Below are 27,168 nucleotides of genomic sequence, written 5' to 3' on the forward strand. Positions count from 1 at the left end.
GTACTGGAGGCCGTCGCTTCTCCGTAAAGGCAGCCACACGCTGGAATTCGCTTCCCCGCAGTTTGCGGTTGGAACCCTGCTACTTGCGTTTTCGCAAGCAGCTCAAAACTCTGCTTTTCCCTAAATAAGTTTTTCCTCCCCTCTTGGCCAATTTCAAGCTCCCACAGCGCGGGGATGCCTCCGGGTCACCAGGCGCTTTACAAATCTTTAAATAAATGTGTATGTGCCTATGTCCTTGGCTAACTCAATAAAATTTGTTTTAAAAAAAAAAATGAATGTTTACTATATTGTGCTGATCGGTGAACGCGTTGTGTTGGAGCGCTTTACCTAGCAACCTTGTCAGAGGCCGTCTATTGCTCGATGACGTGACGCGTCGCCGTCTCCATTGTTCGATGAGACGTGAAAGACGTGACGCGTCGATAATGAAGTAGGAGCCTGATGGAATGGAAGCTTGAGCCGCGAGGGGAGGACAAGCGCTTTTCGTCTTCGTTGCTAGGCGGAATCGTCAGGTGAGCGCACGCCAAGACATTCAAAAGACGCTATCGTGAAATAGATATAGAGTTCATGTGGAAAAAAGCAACCAAAGTACAAGTGTCTTCTTTGTGAGCTCTGTGTAGTAAACGGCAAATAGCAGATTAGCGGCTTGAAAATCACGGGAACAGTTACGTTACGATGTAAATCACGGGCACGGTTACGTTACAATAAGAATTCTCCAAACTTGAAAGTTGGTGTGAGCAGGATTATTCAGAGTTTGTAGGGGAGAGATGAATTCAGGCAGACCACGCAGCATTAACTTAGATAAAGTCAGTAACCTCCATCAGCACACAGTTTAAATCAATGTGTTGTACAAACCAGGCTCGCAATCCAATAAATATGCGCAAGTGGTTGTTGTAGGAGATCCTAATCCAGAGTGATAGAGTAAACAGTACCTGTGAAGTTGATCAATGAAGAGAAATTGTTCCTCCACTTGTTTTAAAAGTTGAAGTAGTGTTGGAATCTTCCTCTCATGTTGAAGCACATCCATAAGGGTGAAGCCATCCTCTGTCGCCAAGTGTAAGAACCAAGTTCACTCAGGATTGCTTGAAGGGATATTTAAGTTTATTATGAGGAATAGATCCCATCCACCAGAAGCTCCTTCAGGGAGCGAAGCCCAGGTTCCAACTGTCCCTCAGCTGCTTGCATCAACACAGTGCATACAGAAGTTAACATTCTTAAGCACCTGGCAACAGGAGAACCATTTTAAGATGCCACACCCTCCCACTAGCCCTCAGTGCTTAGCTTACTGCTCCTACCCACCTCAACGTGCTCTCTGTTGTCTGAATCCATCCCCCTGCCCCCCCCCCCCCTCCTGCCCTGGTTAGTACGATGTGCTGCCACTGCCCCTCCCAATTGCCCTCCATGATTATCTTGTTGTCCCTGCAACTCTGCCCCTCCCCCTGCACTCCATTGCCTGAGTCCATGCTCCTGCCTCTTGACACCACCACCCTAGGAAAGGGTATCGTTTGTAAAAATACGTACAAATGGTCCTATAAATGAGTGCAATTACATTAAGATCCCACACTTTAAACCAATCTCTTTAGAGAATAAGCAATACAGTTTCTAAAGTCACATTATTCCATGCAGATTCACATAATACAAATCCCATCCCTAGTGCTCCTAAGGCACCTCAGTAGTTACTACAAATATTGCTACAAAGCAAGGTTAACTTCTTGTGAGAATCACATTGTGGGCCCAAATACATGAGGCCTTGGGAAGCACTCACAATGCTAACACAGCATGAGACCGTAGCTTGAGAACAAAGCATCATGTTGTACAAGAGAGAATGGCATTGAGTTTCAAAACATTGTTTACAAAATAACTATTGTAGGCTGAATGCACAATGAGGAAAGGACAGAGAGATGACTGCGTACAGAACAAAAATGGCTGCAGACAGCAATAACTATTTTGAAATGGAAGCCTATATTGTCCAGTGCTAAACAGCTTCTCAACGGAATGTCTTAATTTCTTCACATGTTAATCACATTGATCGTGTTAATACAGTTATGCATGGGCCCTTCCAGTGAGTCTCCAGGCAGTTCTTGAACACATATTTTTTCACCAGGATCTAATCTCCAGGGTTGAGGCCGTAGTGCTGTTCCTGTTCTGTGGAAGGTGTTGCCAAGTTGAGCAGACAAAAGATAGAACCCCACACATTAGTCATTCCTGTGCAGTACTAAAGAACAAAGAAATCTATGATATTTACAAGTGCAGCTGCAGGCCCAGAAGGGATATTCATGGCTCTCCCCATCGGCACCTTGTGGGGGGAGAGTCTTTCTCTTTTGTTTGATGAGCATCGGAGACATATCAAGACAAGTGGGAGTGCATTTGGCCAACTGAGCGAAGTGAAGGCACACACTTTGGCAATCCTGGATTTCAATATACCATTGACCTGTTTGACTATTCCTGATGCTTCTGGTCTGTAACTACAGTGGAATTTCTGGTCAATTCGCAAGGCTAGACAGAGTAACTCAAGGGTACTGTTCTTAATATGAGTACTACGATCTGATTCTAAAGAAACCATCATGCAAAAACAAGGGATTCATTCCCTCAATAGTAGTTTTACTACAGTGAGTGAGTCAATCTTTCTAGTTGGGTATGCTTCGACCCAGCAGGAGAAAAGGCAAACAACAAGAATATACATCATGCCCTGTCAAACAAGCATCTCAACAAAAACAACCTAAGTGAGAGTAAAAGGGCCTTCTGGCTATCCTATGTGACTCATGGTCTCAATTGTTTTTTAGCTGACATTTAACTCTCTGATCTTTGACCACAAAACCTTCCAGGATGATTTGATTACATGTAGAAAGACATGAGTTAAGGACGAAGAAGCCTTTAATCCATTCTCAGTTTTACCTAGTTTGACAGAGGCTGGCCCAGGATTCGCCGGCTGGTTAAATTTGTAAGCAACATGATAATAAGTTAGGCGGCGCGATGCTTCCAAAAAAGGGCAAGCAGTGAGTGACTCTTGCCTGGTAGTCATAGACCCATAGATAGTGTGAAGGCGTACAAAAACAATTTAACCTGTTTAATGGGACCAATAGAGATGGCTTTGGAAAAGAGAGACAACAACATAACAAACTACTGACAAAAACACTGATGCTTTTAGAGAGCGCTTGAAAGAAGGAAGAAAATGATTTCAGAAAGATGGTTTACCCTAAACTGAGACTTGACAGCCAACACAAAGGGAAAATGTGTGTGTAGAGAAGACGGACACCCAAAAAGACTTGACATGTAGTGATTAGTAGCTGTGAACACACATTCAAATTAACATGGGAATCTTGGCACATTTTACTGGAAGACAAAAATACTATTTCAGGGGTTTATTACATTTGTAGACAGAATGCTTACTTCTTTCAGACAGCTGACTGGATGGAATCTGTAATTTAGGCATACTAATTCCTAACATGTACCACGCGAAGAGTGCAGATGCATTAACATTAACACCCACACACAGACAAAGACCAGTGGTTGGGCCTCTGACGAGATCTCAGCAATACAGCTGTAGTAGACTTACTTGTGGTAACAATAGGGGTACTTGGCCCCCAATGACCCTAAGCAGCCAAGGGGACTTCATCCCCCAACCAGCAGTGCGCCAGGAGGCCCCTTTGCAGAGGGGTTGAGAAAGGGGAAGGGCCTCCGACGAGGTCTGAGCAATCCCACTGAGGGGAACTTACTTGTGGCAATAAGAGGGGTTCTGGGCCCCCAACGACCCTCAGCAGCCAGGACTTCATCCCCCAACCAGTAGGGTGCTAGGAGGCCCCTTTAAAGAGTGATTGAGAAAAAGGACGGGGCCTCTGACGAGGTGTGTGCAAACCCGCTGTGGCGGACTTACTTGTGGGTGCTATTTAGCCCAGAGGAAGTGGTGGTCCCCGAGGCTCAGAGGGCGAGCTGCTCAGACCCCGATTAATCTTTCTTTTGCCTCGGGGGGGGGGTTGTGGTCCTTAGAACTCAATGAGCCTCAGGAGGGAGGGGCCCGTGTCCCCCCTCCTTTTTAAAAAAAAAATGCGCCCAGGACCTGGCCCTTCCGCGGGTTGTATTCAAAATAAGGAGAGGCGCCCTTGTTTTTTATTTTTTTATTTTGCCACAGATTCATGGCTCTGTTGTGTTTCGGCAGCAATTGTTTTTTAGAAGTACTTCTTGGCCATGTCGGGGTCCGTCAGAGGCTGCTTGACCACAGCTAAGGGGTCAGGGTATTCCTACCCTGCCCCCTTTTCTTTACTGTTGTTTACGTTTCTGCTGGGACTCGGCTGAAGTTGAGTCCCAAGATGGCAGCCAACACTTCGTGGTTAAAGTTTTAGCAGCCAATCAGATCTCAGCACGTGATCGGGAGGGTTTGCGGAGCCTTCTCATCCCTATATATGCAAATTTGAATTTCCTTTATTATCTCCAAGACTACTGAACAGATTTACACAAATTCACAAAAAGGTCGCTTTCTGGACCAACATCCACCTTTCTACCAAAGTTGGTGCAATTCCGGTCAGCATTTCGGGCTATAGTCGTGTCTAAAATTCCTATGGGAATTAAAATGGGACGCACACGTTTTTAGGCCCCCTCTTTTTTCTCGGCCCCTGCTTGACAGATCACCCCAAAACTTTTCATTCGCAACAACAATCACCAGGGCACATTTTTGGGAAAGTTTTGTGAAGATTCTTCAAATATCGCCAAAAATATAGGCAAGACAAAAAACACTTCTCCTATGGAAACATGGTCCTAACTAGAACTACCTACTGGTGACCACCAGTAGTTAATATATATATATATATATAGCGCTGGCTGTGTCCCTAAAATGTAAAGCCCTGCTTCAGGCTAAAAATTACACGTTAGAGACCCCTGGTATAATTGAAGTAACAGCCGACACCGTCTCACAGATTTGTATTGCATTTGGTTACAACATTACCCCAGGTGGCAGGAGGAGCCAATGGCTGACTAGTGGTGAGGCGCTCATGCCCTGCGTCCCAAACCCATGGTTGATGCTGGGGTGATCAAAACTCTAACAATGAAACCCTGGTTGGAGTGCATTATCTTCTCTCACCAGAGCCTTGTGTGAGGCCTACAAACCTCTCACATTGATAGCCTTGAGTGGCGTGTCCTATTCTCTCTCACCCTGAGCCTTGCATGATGCTTCCTATCCTATTCTGTCACAGTATGAGCCTGGGATGGAGTGCCCTACTCTGTTCCCCTAACCGTTCTTTAAAAATGTATAAATAAAAACTATGCAATACTGTCCGTATTGAAATGCATTATTATACAATTCGGATTCTATATATATATGGGAAACGGCCTTAATAACGAATCCATAACAACAAGTGTACTAAACAACGAATCCTCAACAACGACCTTTACCTGAACCACAACCTCTTTAACCACTATTGTACACGAACAACGACCACCTTAACCACTACTGTACATGAACCACAACTTAATAAACCAGAGGTAAGTGTCAATAATTAAATAATTAATCTTAAATGCAAGTGTAATTATATTAAAATAATTTTAATTAGGAACGGGATGTAAGGTGTTTAATTTTAATCACGCTGATGAAGTATTAGTCTTCCTTTTAATTTACCATGTTAGGCCAGTAGACGGCACTGTTTGTTTGTTTTTCACAGATGCAGACTTGATCTGTGCTCGATGCGACTGGTTGTCACATTTGAAATGGTTAAAAAATGGAGAATGCACTTTTTAATATGTGTAAAATAAGTCAAATCTTTTAACAAATGAAAAAATTTAATGAAATACGTTTAAAAAAAAAGTAATTTTCTGTAAGAACTTGCTTGTTTTAGTATAGTTTTAATAAGTGAATTTTGTGAAATTAAAAATTTATTTAGTTGGCATTCTAGTCAAAATTGAAAAAACAGATAATGGATTAGTATTTTATTGTTTATAAGTGTTCATTAGTGTCTTTTTGGAAGTTCGACCGTATTTGAAATAAACGATTATTTGATTGATAATATAAAGATTATTTAATTAAAAAAATTATTACAAATAAATGTTTCATGTAATTACATTTTTATAACCGTGTTTCAAATATGCCTTTAAGACAACATAGTGGTAGATTCGGGAAATATTGAAATTGATTATTTTTCGTAGTTTAGATAGTGGTTGTAAAGAACGTAGTGGTTTGGATTTGGTAGTGGTTTAGCCTTCATGGTTTAGGCATTCATTGTTTAAGTGGTAGTTGTTCAGTCATACATCCTATACATACACATATATATATCTATATATATTCACTGAAAGAAAAAAAAAGTTACAGGGATATTATAGTTAGTAAATAACATTAAAAACTGTAGAAATTAACGGAAAAAAACAAAGGTTACAGGGACGTTATAGTTAGGCTCACATTTCATTCATAGTAAACCAGAGAAATTCAGCAGTTATAGTTACCTGAGCTAACTATAACTTATGCACCCGCAATGCACTGCTTATGACCTCACATTTTACATAACTCATGACAAAGTCAGTGACATCGCCGATGACAACTCAAATGACATGACTGATGACATCATCCAGTGAGTGGGAGTGTTTTCTGAGCGTTTATGAGTATTAAACATATACACTAAGACACTACAAAAGTTAAATTAGTATACTTTATGTACTACTAATGAGTGATATTATTTCTAATTTATGTGAGTGGCTGTGTGACTGTGTATATCTGTGTGTGAGTAGGTGTGTGAGTGGCTGTATGGGTGTGTCAGTGGGTGGGTCAGTGGGTGTATAGGTGGGTGTGTGATTAGCTGTGTGGGTGAGTGAGTGGCTGTATTGGTGAGTGAGTGGGTGTCAGTGGTGTATGAGTGAGTGAGTGGCTGTGTGAGTGACTGTGTGTGTGTGTGAGAGGGTTTGCCTGACTGTATGGGTGAGTGAGTGGTTATCTCAATGGCTGTATGAGTGAGTGAGTGGGTGTGTAGGTGGCTGTATGGGTGAGTGACTCGGTGTTAAGATTAAGTTAGTTGGTGTGTGAGTAGCTATATTGGTGAGTGAGTGTCCTTGTGAGTGGGTGTATGGGTGAGTGAGCAGGTGTTTGAGTGGTTGTATGGATATGTGAATGGGTATGTAAGTGGTTGTGTGGGTATGTGAGTGGTTGTATGGGTGAGTAAGTGACTGTGTTGAGAGTGTATAGATGAGTGAGTGGGTGTGTGAGTAGCAGTATAGGTGAATAAGTGGGTATGTGACTAGCTCTATGGGTGACTGGATGTGTGAGTGGCTATATGGGCAGTCCGTAGAAAAAGGAGTATCGCCCAAGTCATTTCCTGTAATTTCTTTTCTGTGTCTTGTCACCCAAGCTGATGCACATGACTGGTAGTTTTTATTTATGTATTTTCTTAATTATACTCTCTAAGCTTTCTATAACAGCTTTGAGTAATCTTTTATTTGTAGCCCATCAACAACTAGCTCCAGCAGGCGTGGCATATGCATCATTTTTCACCCAACTGGGGCTTGCCTTAGCAGTTCTCCGGTCAGGTGTATGGAGCTCTTTGGGTGTTGCACAGCTTGTTGTACTCTGCTCCCAATCCATCATGGCGCATCCTAGTGCCCTTGGGTGATCTCGTGAGATCTTGCATTGCTTAGAAAACGTCCAAAAAAGGAAGCTTACATTGGTTTCAAAGCGGTTGTGTTTTGTTGCTGTGGTTTGACTTTTTGGTGTATACTCCATCATTTGGAGCAAAATGGAGGGGGCAGTTGAGAAGTCTCAAGGACCATCGTCAGGGTATCCATCAGTGACTACTATATAATTCATAATTCAGCAGGCCATAGAATTCTGCTGCATTTAGTGCCAGAGAAGGCCCTCCTCCAGCAAAGGTGCCTCATTTAGAAGCAGTGGTTGACCCCGATTGCGATGCAGTGCAAGACCAGAAAAGAGGCTGATTTATTCAGGGGCCTGAAATTTCTGCTTTATTACAGCATTTAACAGATAATATTGGCCTTCCCGCTTCTGAACCTATAGTTCGAGGGAGGATTTCCTTTCTCAATACATGCGCCCTCAACCGCAGTCCCTTCCAATGCATGCTGCTATCAGAAACAAATGGAGAGAGGTGGATAAATCCTCTAGGCCCTGTTTTCAGGCAAGGCAGTGGATAATCAGCTGATGAGTTTCCAGCTTTGGTTAAAGTGGACAACCCTTGCAAGGGAATATTATGGCTGAAAATGCCTCTCCTCCGGATCCAGTGGATAAAAAGGTGGCGGGAGAGGTTAAGCATTCATATGCAGCCTCTCATTTTGTCCTCAGAGTCAACACCTATAAGACTTACACGTTGCAGTCCCTCTTGAAGGACTTTCTTCACTTGGCTGACAATATGGCTGAGGGAGCAGACTGTTTATCTCTCGAGTGTCATGGAACAGCAGGTCTTTTTTTTAATCACATTTATCATTCAATTATCTTTGTGCTTCAGCAGCAGCTTCAAGGTCAACAGTTTCAGCATGCTGTCACCTATGAATGCATACATGTAAGGTGGATTAGTCACAAAAATCCTGCTTAATATAGTTTCCATTTGATGGTTGTTCTTTTTTGGCCAGCAATTAGAAAACATGATTAAAAAGTCTGGGGAAAAAGCTGGTTACTCCAATAGTCTTTTTTTCTTCCGCTTCTACAAGAGGGGGTAGTCAGCCCCTTGCAGAATGGGGTCATGGCCTGGGTGCCTCAAATCCTGACAAATCCCATTTCCAAAGTACTGCTTCCTCCACCAACTCTGCAGCTTCGTCTAAGCACGGACAATCAAAGGAATTGACCAGTGGGGGGTTGGTTGTCTTATTTCAAGGACATGAAGACACAAACAATTTCGGATCAATGGGCAATCAGTCTGGTGTTAGGATATTACTTGGAGTTAACAGAACTGCCTTTAGATCATTTTCAGCCTACCCCACTTCTAAGGGATCAACAGAGGAATCTTGCTCTCTTGGAGGGAGTCCACAGCCTGCTGGTGAAAAACGCTATTTGTCTCGTGCAGCCCCTCTAGCAGGGCAGGGGGTATTACTCAATACTGTTTTTGGTACAGAAGCTTTCAGGTGGCTTTTGACCTGTGCTCAACCTCAAAGGTCCCAACAGCTTCCCAGAGCATTGTATGTTCAAAATGACCACTCCACAAGGGATAGTCCCACTCCTTTTACAGGGAGATTACCTGGCATCCTTTGGACATGAAAGATGCTTAACTCCATCTTCTTATTTTTCCACCTCATCAATGGTTTCTGCGGGTTGCTGTGGGCCAACATTACCAGTTTCAGTTATTACTAAGTTCTTGGCTCCATTGGTGGGTATTTTACATTCCAAAGGTATTGAGGTATTCCCCTAACTTGATGACTGGTTAATCAGTTCTCCTTTTTCTGAGGCCAAGAGCGATGTCAAGGAGGTGTGTACTCTTCTTAAAACCTACGGATTTCTCATCAACTTTGAGAAGTCGCAATTCATCCCGACTCAGACTCTTCAGTTTATCTGAGCCCGGTATTGTTTGGACAGAGAAGAAGCCTTTCTCTCACCACAGAGAACCCACAAGCTGTTTTCTGATCTACACTGTTGCAATAAGGGTATGGCTGCCCTCTCAGGGAGAAATGGCATCGACCCTGGCCATTCTTCCATGGAGCAGGCTTCATCTTTGTCCGTTGGTCAATCGTGTCTTGTCCCATTGGAATCCTGTTTCTTAGAACTCCAAGGCACAGATTCCTGTTATGCCGCAGAAAGTTTGGATCTTCAGTGGTGGCTCAGTCTACACATCTTTACAGGGCGGACCAGTTGAGACAGTCATTTCAACAGATGCCAGCAAGATCGGGTGGGTGCAGTTCTGGGGTCCTCTACAGCCCAAGAGAGATGGACACTTCAGGAAACTCAATGTTCACCCAATTGGAGGGAAATGGTGGCTGTCAGGTCAGCCCTGTGGTTTTTCTCTCCCTCAGATCAGGCAGCAGAAGGTTTGCATTCAGTCAATCAGGTGGTGGCAGCCTATATAAATCGTGAGATCGCTCCACCTGGAACATTTGTTACTTATGTGGTTGTAGGGCAAAACCATAATTATCTGGACTGCATGCAAATGAACTAAATCAACAAGAATCTTTTGGAAAAAAACAGGACAAATTGGTGTGCATTTCGTCATTCGTGTATGTAATAGCCTATATAAACCATCAGGGGCGATGATCCTTTAACTTTATCATCTCTACAAGGAGATATGCACTTGCGCAGAATCCAGTCTCCTGTCTGGAAGTAGTTTAACTTCTGGGAGGGAGAATGCACGTGAGTAGAGGTTTTCCATCCTTGGTGTTCCTTTGTCTCTCTCGTGCGATCTTACAGGACATATGTCGCCGATTCAGTCCTCCATGGTTGGACCAATTTACGAAAAAGAGAATGCTATTTTCCCCCATGTTTGCTATCTGGTCCCAGCCAGGGAGGCATGGCAAAAGATGTGTTCTCAGTGAAATGGCCTCCAGGTCTTTACTGCTTCCCTCTTATTATTCTTTTTAAACATTTGTAAAGCGCAGGTGCTGATTGTCAGTCTACACCGAGGTTTCTGTAGGGAACTGCAGTTGGGGGAGCTACTTTATACTTTGGCTAAGTAGGAAAAAGCCAAGCCTTCAGATTCCTCCTAAAACTCAGCAGGTTTTTGTTTGTTCTCGGGGTAATTGGTAGTTTATTCCACATTTGTGCTGCTTTTACTTGAAAGGATCTCCCACCAAACCTTGTCTTTTTGAAACTAGGAACACAGACCAGGCTTTTTGAAGACGATTTTAGCGTGAGGGTTTATAATTAATAACAGAATTTCTTTTGTAGAGGCCTAGGTCCAATTCCATTCATGGCTTTGTGCATTATGCACATGGCCCTAATGATACATCTTTCCTTAATTAGTGACCAGAGGAGTTCTTTCAAAGTGCCAGACGCTGAGTCAAACCTACTCTTGTGCACCGCTAATTTGGCAGCCAACACTTGTATTCTATAGAGCCTTTTGAACAGATATTCTAGAGGTCCTATCAAAAGAGAATTACAATAATCTAGTCTGCTTAACACTGTACATTGCACTACCATCTTCATAACACATTGAGGTAAAAGAGGGGCAATTTTTCTTAAGTTCGTCAGAAGTCCATGGCAGGTAGTCATTGTTTTGTTACCCTGAGCCTCCACAGAAAGTTTTTTGACAATCTGGACTCCTAGGTTCCGGACTGATTGAACGGTTTACAGGTCTCTGCCCTTTGTCCACAGCCCAAAATCTCTCAGATGTTGCCACTGTAATTTCCCCTGGGAACAGCACAGGAGTTCAGTTTTGCTTCCGTTGAATTTAAGTATATTCCTATTGAGCCAATTAGCCAACTCAGTTAAACATACATGAAAGTTTTCAAGCTGAGTAGTATCATTATTATATAACAATATTATTAATTGAGTGTCATCAGCGTACTTTATAAATGAGACCACAAAGGATTTGATCAAGGTGAGCAATGGCTGAAGATAAACATTAAACAGAATGGGGCTCAGAGATGATCCCTGTGGTACTCCATGTTGGATTTCTTTAAATTCCGACTCAAAAGGGAGGAGGGATACTGCCTGAAGTTTTCCAGAAAGGTAGGAGTCAAGCCAGTTAAGAAGGGTACCACCTACCCCAATCTCTTGTAGTCGATCAAGTAGGATCTGGTGGTTGAGAGTGTCAAAAGTGGCCAAGAACATCCAACAGGACCAGGACCGCCACCTGACCACTGTCAACCCTCATCCTTAGTTCGTCAGTTGCCAAAACGCGTGCAGTATCTGTGCTGTGGGTTGGTCTGAAACCCATTTGCTCAGGTTTTAGTAGATTACTGTATTTCAGGAAACGAGCTAGAATTTTACTGACGTACCCAGATCGGGAGCTGGAAAAAGGGAGGTAATAATTGGGGTAGTTAATATCAGCCAAAGGTTTTTTATTAGAATGGAGTAACCAGCGCCTTCTTCCAGGAAACTGGTACCATTCCTGTAGCTAGTGACTGATTACAAATTTTTTGTAGAGCTGAGAAGAGTTCAGTAGTTCAGTCCTTCCAGATTCTGGTGGGAATAGGGTGTAGAGACGAGCCTGAGGAGATTGAGGAGACCAAAGGTCTAAACTCTTCATCATTTATCTATCCTTCTGATTTTATAGAAGATTCGAGATCAGGCGCATGTCCTTCTAGTGATGCCATGGTGGCCACAAAGGCCATGGTTTTCAGTATTGACACAAATGACAACAGTACCTCCATGGGTATTTCCTTTACATCCATCCCCTTCAATGAACCATGATTGCTCAGGAAACTCTCAGGCAGGTGAATCTGGGGGTTTGTTGGTTGAACTGGAGCTCTTGCTAAGTAAGGGTTGCTCTTCAGAGGTAGCAGACGCTATTCAGCAATCACGGCACTCACCTATTAGGAAACCTGCCATTGGAAAAATTGTGAAAAATGGTGTCCTTCCCAGGGCTAAGCATTGTGATCCGATTAGGATTTTGCATTTTTTACAAGATGGGTTTAGCCTTGGTTTCACAGTCTCCACCATAAGAGCTCAATGGGTTGGAATTGTAGCTCTCAAGGGTGTTTAGCCATTTAGCCTAAACACTTTATTGTATTTCTTTTCTTCAGCGACCTGTGCCTTCCCCATGGGATCTTCCAGTGGTTCTTCGAGTTTTAAACTCAGCCTCCTTTTGAGTCCCTTGATTCAGTTGATCTCAAGCTTTTGACACTAAAGCTGTTTTTTCAGAAGTCATTTGTTCAGGGCAGTGAGTAAGGGACCTGGGGGCCTTGCTTCCACTCTCCTCTTTTATTGTTTTTTTTCCAGCCACAGTGGCTCTTTGTCCTAGTTCATCCTTTGTGCCAAAAGTTACATCTGCTTTCCACAGTTCTGAGGATATTAACCTCCCAGTTTTTGTGCCTGAGGCCTCCTCGGCTGAGGAAGAAAGGCTTTATAGTTTGGACTTACATAGAGTCTTGTATATTCATTTATGTAGTTCCACTGCATTTCACAAAGTTGATGCATTACTTGTGACATATGACTTACCAAATAAGGGCTCTCAACCTTCAACTACAACTAATGGTTCTTACACGAAAGAAAAGGAAAAAAAGGGGTTTTAATATACACACACTATCCCTAAATAAAGTTCTAGCGGTTATAGTTCCATTACATTCACAGCTCCTTAGAGATGTCATGAGTGATGTCATGAGTGATGTAACTGACCATGTCATGAATGATGTAATGTCTGAGGTCATTAGCAGTACATTGCGGGGGCGTAAGTTATAGTTAGCTCAGGTAACTATAACTGCTGAATTTAACTGGTTGTGTATGAGTGAAATCTGAGTCTAACTATACCGTCCCTGTAATCTTTGTCTTTTTCAGCAAATTTCTAGTTTTTTTAAACATTAAGTAAGATGCATATCACAATGAATGGTGGGGGGTTGGAAGCAGGGCCTGGCATTGTGCTTCCCCCAACCAGGCTTGCTGCTCCTGCCTTCCCTCCTCCTAGCCATCCATTGTCCAAGTCCATGTCCCTGCTCCCTTATTAAAGCCCTGTGTGGCCGTTGTTCTGCCACTGGCCTTCCCGCCTTCTCTGAACAGTTAGCTTGCTGCCCCATCCACCTCCTCCCTATCCTCTGTTGTCTGAATCCATGGACTAGCCTCCTCACTCCTGCCATGCATGGTCTGATGTGCTGCCACTGCCCTCCATTTAGCCTGATGTACCAGTCCACTCCTCCTGCCCTCCATTGCCCAATTCTATGCCCCATCATTGACCTGCTGCTTAGCCTCTGTGCTTAGCTTGCTGCCCCTATTCTCCTTCCCCTGCCTTCCGATGTCTTTGTACATGCCCCTGCTCCATCCTTTTTGCCCACCATGTTCCATGGACCTGCCACTCCTATCTACTCTGAGTGTTCTGTTGAGCTGCCACTCCCCTCCCACCTGCCTAGCATTGTCAGATGACTGTAACCTGTCCCTGCCACCTCCACCCTGCCTGTCCACATTCCATGCCCCTATCCCCTTCCTCCTGTCCTTCATGGTCCATTTTACTGCCACGCCCTTCTGCCATCCATGGTCTGTTGTGCTGCAACTGCTTATCCCACTTGCCCCATGTGGTCTGTTGTGAGGCCCCTTCCCCTGAACTCTCTTGTCTGTGCCCAGGTCCTGACCTTCCCTTCTATACTCCATGGTCCTTTGTGCATGCCCCTGCACCCTCCTTCTCGCCCATCATAGCCATTGTGCTGCCACTAACCCTCCCGCTTGCCATGCATGGTGTTCTGTGCTGCCACTAACCCTCCCACCTTCCCTGTGTGGTCAGCTAGCTGCCCCTGACCCCTCCCACCTTCCCTCCCTGGTCTGTGTGTATGCCATCATAGTCTCACTGTTGATCTCCATGGTGTGTCTTGCTTCTAGTTCCCATCCTGCCTGACCTCCATGGTCATCTTGCTGCTCGTGCCCTGCCCCCTTGCCCCCAGCCCTCTGTTTCCATGTGTAGACCCCTATTCCCTCCCTCCTGGCTTGTCTGTTCCATTGTAATGCCCCTGATCCGTCCCTCCTGCCCTTTATGGTCTGTTATGCTGCAGCTTTCTCTCCTGTCTGTCCATTATGGTCAGCTAGCTACCATTGCCTCTTTCCCCTCTGTTCTCTGTTGTCCATGTGCATGGTTCTGTCCCCTTCCTATTGCTTTCTATGGATTGTTGTGCTGCACTCCCGTCCCGCATGCCCTGTGTGGTTTATTGTGCGGCTGCAAACCCTGATGCCTGCCCTGTAGGGTCAGTTTGGTGCACCTCTCCATGTCCCTCCTGTCCTCTGTTATCCAAGTCCATGTCCCTACCCCAATTCCTCCTGCCTTCCATGATCCAATGTACCATACTTGCGAACATTTTGAACTTGGTAAGAGGGAGATTTTGAAAAAAACTGGGGTATTGATTTTCCCCTTTGAGTTACATTGAAAACGAGGAGATTGTAGACAGGAGACAGATCAAATAAAGCCCATTTGAGCTTAAAAACATTGGGCGTTTCCTGACTGAATCGGGTCTGTTGGCATGTATGGTTGTACTACCACTGCCTCTTCCTTCTGCCCACAATGGTCTATTATATTGCCACAGTCTCTCTTGCCAGTCCTGTATTGTTGGTGTGTTGCCCCTGCCCCCCTTTCCACTGCCCTCCATAGTCATTTGTGCTGCCACTGCCCTTCCTGCCTGCCCAGTGTGGTCAAATTGTTGCCTCTGCACCCTCCTACCTGCCTTCAATTTTCATAGTCCATGCCCCTGGCCTCTGCCTCTCAACAGTATCCTAATGAACAACTAGATTGCTAACATTCTATATTTATTACAAAAGTGTGGAACGCCTGACGTCATCTTGATGTAATCAAAACTGTAATACCTAGAGTATTTCCTTTAGAAATTACAAATGTGAGAGGGTCTTATATGCATCAAAATTATGGTTAGTGCTCTAAAAATCTAAATTGAGAACATATTTTCTGAGTTTTCAAATAGCGACAAAGCACTTTTAAATTATTTGTTATCTTTATGTTTTTTATCCAGTTGACCACTTGATTAAATGTTGCACTTAGGGGAGAGGATGTGGTGTTACTTCCAGAGCTGCAGACTTTGCAACTGGGGAACCAGGTTGGAGTTTCTGCTTCAGCTCGACATTCTGTGATTCTGGTCAAATCACTTAATCTCCCCATGTCTACAACCAAAATTAATTTGTTCTTGTGTGATGTAACCTAAGCTCATGTAAAGCACTCCAATACCTCACAAGTCTGCACTATAAAAAACTGCAAAAACACAACAACAAAAAGGGTTTTACACACTTCTGTCATTGGGCTACATGTGGGCTACATCTGGGTGATATTTGTGCTGCATTTGGGCTCTTTTGTCTCTGGTGGCCATCTTGGGAGATGTATTTGTTATGAAGTTTCCTAATTTCCTCATTTACTGCAGTCTCCCCAGTAGGAAATGCTTTCAGTTTTTTACTTTTATTCCATCAAGAAGGTATTCAGATATGTCACACATTTGCCATAAATTCTGAATGTTAGCACTCTAGTTGCTCATTAGATCACTGTAGTAAAGCTACTGCTCACTGCGGAAGTCTGCTGCTGGTATTAAAAGTGCATGTTTCAGTCTGCATGTCAGAATTTTTTAATGAAATAGAAGAGAATTTGAGAAGTCACTCAAAATGTGCCCTAATTTTTCTTTCTTCAGCACTAATCATACTTTCTATGGCAAAATGAACCCCCTCATTGTGTTCCTTTTTAAATTAAATGTTTTAAGTGTTACCAGTTTATTCCAATCAAGATGGCTTCAGGTGTGCCATACTTTTGTCATAAGTAAGACAGTAAGCGCTCTAGTTGTTCTTAAGAACACTCTGGGACATTCTGTCATTGGGCTATACTTGGGCTACATCTGGGTGATATTTGTGCTACATTTGGGCTCTTTTGTCTCTGGTGGCCATCTTCAGGGACTTATTTGTTATGAAGTTTCCTAATTTCCTCATTTACTGCAGTCTCCTCAGTAGGAAATAGTTTCAGTTTTTTACTTTGGTTCCATCAAGAAGGCATTCAGATGTGTCACACATTTGCCATAAATTATGAATGTTAGCACTCTAGTTGCTCATTAGATCACTGTAGTAAAGCTACTGCTCACCAGGGAAGTCTGCTGCTGGTATTCAAAGTGCATGTTTCAGTCTGCATGTCAGAATTTTTTAATGAAATAGAAGAGGATTTGAGAAGTCAAAATGTGCCCTAATTTTTCTTTCTGCAGTACTAATCATATTTTCTATGGCAAAATGAACCCCCTCATTTTGTTCCTTTGCAAATTAAATGTTTTAAGTGTTACCACTTTACTCCAATCAAGATGGCTTCAGGTGTGCAATACTTTTGTCATAAGTAAGACTGTTAGCGCTCTAGTTGTTCTTTAGAACACTCTGGGAAGCTACAGTAGAACACAAAGGAATCAACTGACAGTCTCTGCCTTTGTTGGATGTACATGTTTTACTGAGAATGTCAGACGTCATTCTCACATGACTGAGAAAGATAATGTGAATTTACAGAAAATATGCTCCCACTTTAGCTTATAGATCATCTTCCAAACCTCTGTGGGAAAAGCATGAGAAAATAGTTTTCTCTCAAACATGATTCATGATATCCCAGCAGAAGGCTTTTTCACATGGTAAAATCACCTTAGAACACACCACAATTCCTAAAATGAGTATGGTACCATCAACAAATGATTTATAATGTAACTAAAGTCTTAAAACCTTCTATTAACTGCAATGCAGTTTAATGAGCTGCTATCATGTATATTGGTCCCAAGATGGCTGTCAACACTTCTTGGATGAAGTGCTGACAGCCATTCAGATCTCACGATGAGATGTGTGGTTAGGCTCCGCCCAGATATATATGTGATTTTACTTTTGATTTTCTCAGAAACTACTGAATGGATTTACGCCATTTAACCAAAAGGCATGACTCTGAACCAAGGGCTACCTCTTTGCCAAATTTGGTGTAATTCCGTTCAGCAGTTCGGGCTTTAGCTGCAATTAAAGGTTCCTATGGAAAATTGCATGGGGAAAACATGTTTTGGGACCCCCCTTTTTTCTCTGCCCCTGCTTGCCGAATCACCCCGAACCTTTCAGGATAGGAGCGGACTGTATCGCCCCACCAGTTTTGAAAATTCCGTGAAGATTCGTCAACCTGCGCCAAAGTTATTCCAAATAGAATGTTGCGGACCGGATTTCCTATGGATAATAGGTCCTAACTCTAACTACCTACTGGCGACCGCCAGTAGGTAATAGATATATATATATGTGATCAAGGTCCTTCTGGGATCGAAACGCATCATGCCGACCGTGTTAGCTGTGGCTGAATAAATCTTGAATGGCAACACGGACTCTGTGGTCTGCACTCTGATTTATGGCAGTAGAAAACGACAGCTGCTTACGGAGACGAAGCAAGATATATATATATATATACACATATATGTACATACATATACATATATCATTAAACAAATGTCCAAGCTTTTAGGGGCGCACCCCCATCAGACTGCACCATCCGGTTTTCATTAGAAGGAAAGAAACTCGCATTGCTGCTCCCCTGTGCATTTTCTTCAGACCTGACGCATTTCAAGGCTTTTGCGCCTCTTTCTCGAATGTCATTTGCATACTGACTCGTGCAGGAAGTTCTGTTTTAAGCAAATTAGTACATGCCACGCCCTATGTGGGCCACGCTCAGTGCGCCCTATGCATGTTGGAATAGGTAGTCCCACACAGAACAAAATATCACCTATAGTAGGTCTTGCAATGGAGTCCAAATTTAAAAGCATTGATTCGTACCCTGAGTGGGCCCAGGAGCAGCAAGCAAGTTTATTTTATCCCAGTCTACTGCGCCGTGACAGGATTTGGATTTAGTTCCGACCCTCGGCCTCCTTGCTTGCTCGAAGGATGTTGCTGCCCTCCACGGCAGGACTGCCGTGTCATCAATCATCAAACAAATGTCCAAGCTTCTAGGGGCGCTATACCATCAGACTGCACCATCCAGTATTCATTAGAAGGAAAGAAACTCACATTGCTGCTCCCCTGTGCATTTTCTTCAGACCTGATGCGTTTCAAGGGCTTGGCATGTACTAATTTGCTTAAAACAGAACTTCCTGAACGAGTCAGTATGCAAATGACCTTCGAGAAAGAGGCGCAAAAGCCTTGAAATGCGTCAGGTCTGAAGACAAAGCACAGGGGAGCAGCAATGTGAGTTTCTTTCCTTCTAATGAAAACCGGATGGTGCAGTCTGATGGGAGTGCGCCCCTAGAAGCTTGGACATTTGTTTAATGACATATACATATACATATATATATATATATATATATATATTACCTACTGGCAGTCACCAGTAGGTAGTTATAGTTAGGACCTAGTTTCCATAGGAAAAGCGTATATTCTTTTCCTAATAACTTTGGCGCGGGTTGACGAATCTTTATGAAATCTTCAAAACTAGTGGGGCGCTCCGGTCAGCTCCTGTCTTTTTTTTTTTTTTTTTTTTTTTTTTTGAAAACCTTTATTGACAGTTCAATAAGAACAAGTATGGGCCTACAACCCCCCGGGGCCGGCCGCTAAGCAATCAGAACAATAATGACAAGTATAAACACAGGCAGCACTTCAGGGAGCAAAATCGTACTGCTAATACTGTGAACAGCGTAAGTAGGGCACCAGGAGAACAAGGTTTTCATTTTATGATGAAACAAGGCAGAAGGATCAGGTGACAAGCAATTTTAAAACAACGATCACGGATATGCAGAGTAATGAACGTTAGCGATTTACAGCAATCTATTCGGTCAATGGCGCAAACACAAGAACATCAGGATGGAGAAAAACATAGTCTACAGCTGCGCCCGCAGTCCCCCGCCAGAACTCCCCAAGAACACCCCGGAAGTTGTGAACACATGGAACGGCAACGAGGCATAGCAAAAGGAGGTGTATCACGCTGATCCCAGAAAAAGAAAGACAAAAAGAATCAGAGAAGAAAAAGGAGGCCATGGAAAAAAGATGAAGGAATACTGAGTCCCCTCCCCCAACCCCCCACCCTGCACCTCTGCAGATGAGTACGGCCCCCCCCCCCCAGCAGTGTGCCTGTCGCCCTGGAACCAGACCCGAAATGTAGAAGAATAGGGAAAAAGAAGTAGGAAAGAACCCCCACCAGACGGGGGGGTAGAGAAAGTATTTATAAACTGGAGGAGGGCCTTCATAACAGACCCCCGGCTTCTCCCTCCCGCACGGTGAGGTTCCCCTAAAGTGAACAAGGAACAGCACAGAAACAATCTTCTCAAACCACGATGGGGAGCATTATGCGTCTATTGTGCCAGTAGCCATGTCAGGAGAGCACACCACCCCAAGCCCGCCCGTCCACTAGGCGACCATCCCCGAGGGGCCAGCCTCATCCCTGACCACTCAGTGGAATTCTGCCCATGCCAACCCCTCGACCCAGCACCATACCCAATGTTCCTAGGCAGAGGAATGTCCAACAACGACAGAGAAGCGACGCACACAGGTGGGGTGAAAATCTCTGAGCATCAACACAGTCCGCCGCGTGAGGAAACAGGCTTCCAAGTGCTGCCCTAGGATCTGCACTGCACGCAAGGTTCAGGAAGGCAGAAGCAGCCAAAAGAGACATTAGTTGCTGGAGTTGTCTCTGGGTCGCAGGAGGGCATGCACGGGATGAGGCCACCACATCCCACTCAGGTCCAACGCCCCCGGGACAGATCAGGCCCTCCGAAGGTCGAACACACTGTAGCATACTGGCCGGGGCGTCCAGTCGTGTACTAACCTCAGGGGGGGCCGCCACAGCGTCCTCCTGCGCGCAGTGTAGGTAGACTCTGTGTTCGTGCGGACAGGCGGGCCGCCACTGCCCCAACTCCGACGCCACACCATCGAGCTTACTCCCCAAGATCACGAAACCATGAACCAAGGAGGAGTGAAGAGTACCAAGAGCCTCGAGGAGGTCGCCGTACCCCAGCTCAGCTCTCTGTGATCTCGCCGCCACACTCCCAAAAATCGTACGCTCACAGGCCCGCTGCGGCCCAGCAGACAGGATGGTAGGCTTCATCGACCCAAGATGGCCGCCAAGTATGCCCGACCCTCACCGGGGCCGGGACCCCAGGACAAGCGTCGCGATGTCCACGTCGCGGGTGACCGGGTTCCGGGGGCAGGCAAAAAAACTATCCGTGGTCACGGGCAACAGTCGTCCCCACCACGGACCAGCTCCCGTAGAAATCCGGGGGCGGCCCGCAATGATCGGGGCAGGATACGGACGGCGGCCGGGCCGCTCACCAGCAAGGCAGGGGCAGCCACCGGAGGATCTAAGATTTGCACCCCCGGTCATGCACTCGGTCAGCTACACTGGGCAGTAGAAGTGACCACGCCGAAATGTAGGCCGAGTTTGGCTTCGCTCCGGTAGACCGACTCCACCCAGTCACCACCGGCCGCTGTTGTCGCACTGCCACCCAGCCACGGCGTCCACTCTATGTCCCGGCTCCAGGGCCGCACAGGCCGCAAAGTTCAGATGCAGTTTTCTCCGGCGATAGCACGGCTAGAAACCTCGGAGTCACACAGTCGGGAGCCCCTCTCTTTCAGAAACACGACCACGTAGCACAAGTTGAGGATCTCAGGCAGGATATCCGTGCGGGACGCGGAGGCTCACGGAGCCGGGGGTCTACGCTGCCGTCCCGGTCGCCATCTTGGCTCCTCCCCAGGTCAGCTCCTGTCTTGAAAGTTTCGGGGTGATTCGACAAGCGGGCCGAGAAAAAAGCGGGGTCCCAAATCGCGTTTTCCCCATGTTAATTTCCATAGGAAACTTTAGACAAAGCTACAGCCCGAACTGCTGAACGGAATCACACCAAACTTGGCAAAAAGGTAGCCCTTGGTTCAGAAAGAGTCCTTTTTTGTTAAATGGTGTAAATCTGTTCAGTAGTTGTTGAGATATTAAAGGCAAAAATATATATATGTCTGGGCGGAGCCTAACCAGGAAGTGTTGGCAGCCATCTTGTGCCTCGGACAGAGGGAGAAATAAAAAGGTTAAAAAAAAAGATATATAGCACCCAGTTTAACAGAAAACCTGCAAATGCACTTCGCTATTTTCAACAATCAAGTTTGGGAAAAATTACATTATGTAACTTTTTAGGGGGCGTAAAAACAGAGCACGCAGCCAGACTGCAATTCTAGATCTGAAATCACGAGCGCGACAAACCCACGGCTTTATTTCCTGGTTCCGGCACACAAGAAAAGCGATCTGATTTAGGAGTTCGGAGCCGTGCGGCTTCATTTTTATTAAAATGGCTGTACTTTTCTGGGGGTTTCCTGGAGGCGTGGCTGCCTCAGTGATGTGAGCTGTGCTTGTGAGAGAAGGGAAGGCTGTCACCACGGCCATATTTAGGAGAATTCCGACTCAAGAAAACAAGCATAGCTGATTTGTTAACAAGATGACTGAGCTTGTTTTTATTGTGCTAAAAAAATCGCCTCTTTTTTGGAGTGGGGGGGTAAAACACTTTTTTTCAATCATAAACGTCCAACGAAAGAGTTGTATCGCCACTTTTGGCCTGGCGGCCATTGTAGGAGCGGGTGCGCCAGATGAGATTCGCCCTTTCTCTGGCAGGCAATTTCATTACCACGAAAGTTTATGGCAGCTATAATGCGTTCATCCATAAATGTGGCGTGATGAAATATTTAGATTAAAGCTTGAATTTAAGAGATGGGGAATCCTAATTACACCGTTCCATGTAATGCCCATTACTCAGTGTAAGCAGATTAACTGCGGGCAGGTAAATCACTGCCATTAATTGCCTCGGCTGTGAGCTCTCCTGACATAGTTGAGATGAATAGGAGGGAGAGGGAGCTAGAGAGCAAAGATAATATATGGCAAGACTGGTGCCTTTTTAAATGAATCTATGTATTCTGTTTTTTGTGTGGAATTATCCTTGCATTCCAGTTTTGTGTTCTTAAATTCCTGGCTTGTGTTCCTGCTCTGAGACACTGCTCGGAGATAAATTACTTTTTTTTAACCATAAGGTGAAAGGAGGACCTGACCCATCTCCCCTTCTCTTTCTTTCAGATAACCCAGTTAAAAATTGATAACAATCCATTCACCAAGGGCTTTCGTGACATGGGCAACGGCAGGCGAGAGAAGAGGTGAGCTCGGGGAGAGGAACGTATTAAGCTGTTTCACCTTCCAGAAAACAAACACCCCGCGAAGATATGTGGGGTTGTTGTGCAGCTCCGCCCCCCCCTTAGGAGAGCTCGGGAGGGGGCAGAAATTGTAGAGCATGACGGTATTCGTGTGGAAGGCGGTCCACTTGCCCCTGTGTGTATGTCCTCGTGTCCAGAGAGGCTCTGTAGATAGGAAAGGCCGGGCAATTCCACTGAGCGCCTGCCAAGTCCATATAGGCTGTGTTTATGTGTGCATAGTAAAGGCCGTACAATTTCACTCTACGCTGCGGGAAGTCCCTCCATGTCCCCTTGTTCCATGTCATGTCAAGTCAAGTCAAGTCTTTATTTCGATTTTTAGAAAAAAAATCATAAAAGACAACAAAGTTTAAAATACAATTCATATAATCATTTACAGAGTAAAGGGGGCGTGGCCGAGCCAGCCAAGATGGCGGACTCCTCTTCCTGAGGCTCCTGCTCGGCGGCCCGGCACGAGTCAGTAATACCTGCCCCCGGCTCTCACCACCCGGGAGATTCGGTGCACCCAGCCAGTAAACTGCAGGGGTGACATCAGTGTACTCGGAATTCCCGAGATCAGAGCGGCTGCGGCTACGGAGGTTCTACGCGGGAACCCGCCCGCCGCTGACGGCCAAAATGGCGGCCCCCATGAATCGTACCTGAGGCGATCCGACCCAGCGAGGCGGAGGCGGACGCGGTGCTCCAGCCCACATCTGGTCCCAACGGAGGGAGTAACCACAGTCCCCGGTGATCTATCGCCGGAGCGATTGCAGCGCCGCCTCGCAAAGACGACCGACGGGGCCGGGAACCACCGTGAGTGAGGGGAGCGCGAGATCGGTGCCCCTCCCCCCTCCCAGAGTGAGCGGAGTCCAGAGACAGTCTGCCGGACCTGAGGGAGAGTGTCAACGGGGGGGACAAACGCCCCCCCCACCCCGCCCAGGCAGAGCCAACTCAGCAGGAACCGGGCAGTCAGCAGGTGAGCCCCAACACCCACGGCCGCAACGTGGAAACGCAGAGAGATCTCCGGCACCGGTGGAGGCCACGGGGGGACAAGTCGCACGTCACCAACCGGCTAGCGGGAAGGATGGGAGGAACTCATGGGGGCGAGCTGGCACCAGGCTCCTAGCGGCGCTAACAGTGGGACCCCAGTGAGCATTCTGCAGGGCGCATGAGGCGCGCCCGCACCGAGCTTCGGCGTAAAGGAGAGGTGCACCCCCAATAGCGCAGCGCTGACCGCTCTGAAAGGACATCGCGAACGAGCGGCGAGCGATCGGCTCAGGGGGATAGTGGCCGGATCGCCTGGGCTCCCCACACATTTCGAAGGCAGTGAACCCCAGGAGGACACAAAGGGCGGGGGCCCCTCACAGTGAATACCGCAGGCAAGAGCAGCTGGTGAGGGGAACATTCGGCGCTGGGGGTCCCGGGGCCGCCCTACCCCCCAGAGGAACGACGCACGGATAACTCGGGACCGACCCCACCACATCGGCGCCCAGACCCACGAACGGCGCACCCCCCCTGCAGAGGCCTAGCTCTCCCTGACCAAAGCGGGCGTCCGTGGACTCCTCCTAACCGTGGGGACCCTGGTGGGACCCGGGATCGCCTCCTGGGGCCGGACCACCGAAAAGGCGGCGGTCGGGGGAGCGCACACGGCGCGATCGCCCCCCCCCGAGTAGACGAGGTCCATTTGCTGGGACAAAACTCCACAGAGAAGCCCCGTGGGAAGCGGAGAAGGGACGCCAGCCACATCGGAGGTGGGCACCACTGAACGTAACCGACCATCGGAGTGGAGAGGATATCCCCCCCCCCCCCCGATATGGGTCGTCAACGCACAACAGGGGCGCCACAGGCCCCGAATCAACAGAAGACGAACCCTTCGACCCATGTGCGACCCCAACCCAGCGACGGGCCCACCGGCGAAGATCCTATGTCCAAGAAACTAGACCAGGTCCTCGCGGCCATTGAACATTCCAGAGTGGCGTTAGAGGGAAAATTCGGCGAGCTAGCGTCGGAGCTAGGCCTTCTACACGACGACCACAGGAAATTGGCGGATAAAGTTGCAAAAAACGAACACACGATCCAGTCAATGGAGCCGCAGGTACAACAACATCACAGTACCCTGAAAGACCTCCAAACGCGAATAAAGGCGCTGGAAGCTAAGACGGACGATTTGGAAGGACGCTCCAGAAGAAGCAATATCCGCGTCATGAATCTACCGGAGGAAATAGAGGGATCAAACCCGGTTAAATATATCACCGCCTGTGTAACAACCTTCACGCCCGCAAAAGACCTCACCGCTTTCTTCTCAGTGGAGAGAGCCCACAGGGTACCGGCACGCAAACCACAGCCCGGCATGCCTCCGCGTCCATTCTTGATGAAACTCCTACATTACCAAGACGGAGACGCTATCCTACGGGCGGCCCGGCAGCAAGGGAGACTGCAAATAGAGGACAAACAGGTCATGCTGTTTCCGGACTACTCCCGCGCGGTCCAGCAACAAAGAACCACCTTCCTAGCGGTGAAACGCTCCCTGCGCCAGAAGAACATACAATATGCCCTCCACTTTCCGGGCCGCCTCAAAATCATGTACGAAGGTGAGACACACTTCTTCATGGATCCGCGGGAAGCGGAAACCTGGGTGGAACAACACGCGCGGCGCCCCAGAGACAGCTCCAGTCAGCAAACGGACAGACCGTCCGGCAGTTCGGGACGCCGACCTCAAAGGGTCGCCCCCACGCAGCTCAGCGTGCGATCAGGCACCACTACTGCAAGCTCACCGGACCTAGCGCAAATCATCACGGAACGCAGGAAAGCGCTGCAGGCAGTGGCCACGCTGAGTCCCCAAGAGAGAGGATCCGACCTAGAGAGAGGTCCGCATTTATTCAGCTCGGACGATGAGAGAAGCGCAACACCCCCGATAGTGACCCCCCCAGACGGTGGGCACGCTCATATAGTGAGTCATCAATGGCCAAAACATGCGAGAGAACCGACGCGACCAGCACGAAGGACAAGGATGCACGAACTGATATAAGAGCTCGCCGAAACGGGACGGAGATCACCCGCCTGAGTCGCATTCACGATGCCAAGGAACACCATTCCCACTGAACTTGAATGGCCCGCAGCAGCCAGAGTACGGGCAGGAACTTTATAGACATTGACAATATGCGGGCAGCCGTGAGGATGAGAGCCAGGAACCGCCGAAGTCACCACCCCCTCAGATACGAACTAAAGTTTCAGCATGATACTCCGTTTGGACATACTGCCACGTGCGATATGCCCCTCGTATTGGGACTGTTCCCCTTTGTTGCAGTTTACACCCCCCCTTCTTCTTCTTTGTTTGTTCCCCACCTACTCCGGAGCGGGCAGAGCAGCGATTACAGACGACACCACTCACAGACAGACGGTAGGTGGCAGACGCTGGGGTGGGACCAGCGGGCGAGAAGACTTCAGGGCAGCACATACATGCCAACCCAACCACTCACAATATGTCAAGCAGAACCCCTAGCACAGACATCAAATTTATCACGTTGAACGTTAGGGGAATGCATACGGCCCGTAAGAGATACTCTGCTTATGCGTACATTAAAAGACAGCAAGCCCAAGTCGCTATCCTACAAGAGACACACCTGACAGCGGGGGAGGCGGACCGATTACAGAAAAAATGGCGCGGCATCAAATGTGCCACGACGTATTCCGCCTTTGCAAGGGGCGCGCTGGTGTGGATCAGACCAGGGGTACCATTCAGAGAACAGTTCAGGCTAATTGACAAAGAAGGTAGATTCGCGGTGCTGATAGGGCTATTGGAGTGCCAACAACTACTCATAGGGTGTATATATGCCCCCAACGTAGAGCAGGAGAGATACTGGGGCAGACTCACGAACACACTGGCACACCACACGTCTATCCCGTGGCTCCTGGGAGGGGACTACAATTGCACCCTAGACCCGCACCTCGATAGATCACATCCCCCGCAGATGCACTCACCGGCACACAAACAAGCTGCATGCTTCCGCATCTGGGTAGATAGATGGGGGTTAACAGATATCTGGAGGGACCGCAACCCGACCACCAAACTCTACTCCTTTCACTCAGTCCCACACGATCTAAGAGTCAGACTAGATAGATTTCTATGCTCGGCAGTGCTCTTACCCAAAGTCCAAGATTCAGATTATCTGGGTAGAGTAGTGTCGGATCACGATGCACACGTGGCGGTCCTTAGATGGAAACCCCCTTATCCCCCAATTCCAACGTGGAGGTTGCCCAGTGAATGCCTCACCGACCCGGTATTCTGTCAAACCCACGAGGAATACATGCAAGAACACTTTCAACAGAATGACGGCACGGCCTCCTCTAGGTCTATAGAGTGGGACGCATTCAAGGTCAGCGCCAGGGGGCATTGGATCCAGCAAGGGGTGGGGGTCAGGAGAGTGTTGGACAGGGCCCTACAACGAGCAGAAACTAAATTAGAGGACATATCCAAAAGGGTGGATCAGGGGACAGCAACC

The 27,168-nt window shown here is 46.9% G+C and overlaps 1 pseudogene; it reads left to right on the top strand.

Moving 5' to 3' along the window:
- LOC146866057 (T-box transcription factor TBX3-like) overlaps positions 1 to 27,168 on the top strand; it is a 91,279-nt pseudogene that overhangs the window by 30,367 nt on the left and 33,744 nt on the right.

This window comes from Triturus cristatus, chromosome 2_1, assembly GCF_964204655.1.
Source record: "Triturus cristatus chromosome 2_1, aTriCri1.1, whole genome shotgun sequence".
Taxonomy (NCBI): Eukaryota; Metazoa; Chordata; class Amphibia; order Caudata; family Salamandridae; genus Triturus; species Triturus cristatus.